Raw genomic sequence first — 1,626 nt, 5'->3', positions numbered from 1 at the left:
AATTGGCACAGGACAGAGTGGAGTTTAGGGCTGTTGTACATAGGGTCGCTATGAGTCGCAGGCGACTCGACGGCACATAACAACAACAACAACAACAATGAATTGTTAACTGTCATCACCACAGGATCTGGAAACTCTACTTACACATTTTCATGAACTCAGAACACCATCTATTCCTTTTCTCCTATGATAACTTCCCAGCAGTCCAGGGCTGTAGTTCTTTAAATAAAGTCCTCTGTTAAAGCTTTGCTTCAACATCTAAACTCCTGATTTTGTTCTTTAACCAATAAATTATGTTCTGATAATTTTGCAGACACCAGTTCACCAGGGGATTGCTGTCTTTAATTTATCCACTTTAGTTCATTTGAGAAACACATTTTCAGCAAGTTTTCATTCAATTTCCACATTGTCTGATTTAGCCAAATCAGCCACTAGAGGCTTATGTGGAATTAAAATATTAGCATTCTCTCACATCCTGGTCCAACCATAGATTCTCTATCTAGCTATATTCAGTTGGCAATGCAAACTACTGGAATACTATCTACACCCTAGAGCCCCTGTAAATCTGGCATACACGACGACATGAAACCAACGAAAATAGAAAACCTTGTGTATAAGTCACAAAGAATAAGAAAGACAGCCACCTCATTTATCTCCAACTTTTATTTAGAGAGGTGAGTTTTTGCTTCCTTTGCATCTTTGGAGGGAGATGAATGATAAGGATTTTGGCAGGACACCCCCAACAACATCAGGGATCTTTGAGATTGTCCTTTCTGCAAACCCTAGCCTCATTTTCCACATTCTCTGCTTATCCGGACTTCTCAATGCCACATCCAGCTTTTATGCTTTCATGGAAAATGAACAAGTACCATTTGCGAACAGAATATAGGCTGGTTGAAAAAACCAGAATTAGAACAGATGATTTTTCCAAGGAAAATATTCTGGTGATCTAAAGTCAATTTTCTCACAATTAATGCCTTCCAAAATAAATTGAGACTTCAAGAAAAAGCCTAATAGTATATTCCATTTAAACAGTTCTTTCCTTCATCTGTTCCAATGCAATGGCCATTATCTATCCACTCTTATCCTATTCTCCTCCCAACATACTATCTTAGACCTGATTCATAACAGTGGTGCTATGCAGTATTTATCCCCCCCTTTTTTTATTATTTATCCTTTTGTGAGTTAGATATTTCACCAAGCATGATGTCCTCCAGGGTTCTCCCCTCCATGTTCTGTAATGTTTTATGAGTTCATTGTTTTTCAATGCTGCATAGTATTCTGTTGTGTGAATATACCATAGTTTTTCTATCCATTTATTTGTTGATAGGCACTTGGGTTGCTTCCATCTCTTTGCTATTATAAATAATGCATCAATAAACATGAGTGTGTATAGATCTATTTGAATAGTGGTTCTGGTTTCTTTAAGGTATATTCCCAGGAGTGGCATTGCTGGGTCAAATGGTAGCCCAGAATAAGAGGTACATAATTGCAAAGAGGACTTGGGAGAGGAGAGGAGAAAAGGTAGGTAATTGTACAAAAATGAGTGATTTTTTTAAAAGTAAATTTGGGGAAGTGGAAAGGAGGAGAAGGGAGTGAAATGTGCAGAAATGAATGAATGAAAAT

The sequence above is a fragment of the Elephantulus edwardii genome, unplaced genomic scaffold (assembly GCF_000299155.1).
Source record: "Elephantulus edwardii isolate Elephantulus edwardi_28Jun2011 unplaced genomic scaffold, EleEdw1.0 scaffold00097, whole genome shotgun sequence".
Lineage (NCBI taxonomy): Eukaryota > Metazoa > Chordata > Mammalia > Macroscelidea > Macroscelididae > Elephantulus > Elephantulus edwardii.
The sequence above is the reverse complement of the archived record's forward strand: the minus strand, read 5'-3'. Positions refer to the sequence as shown.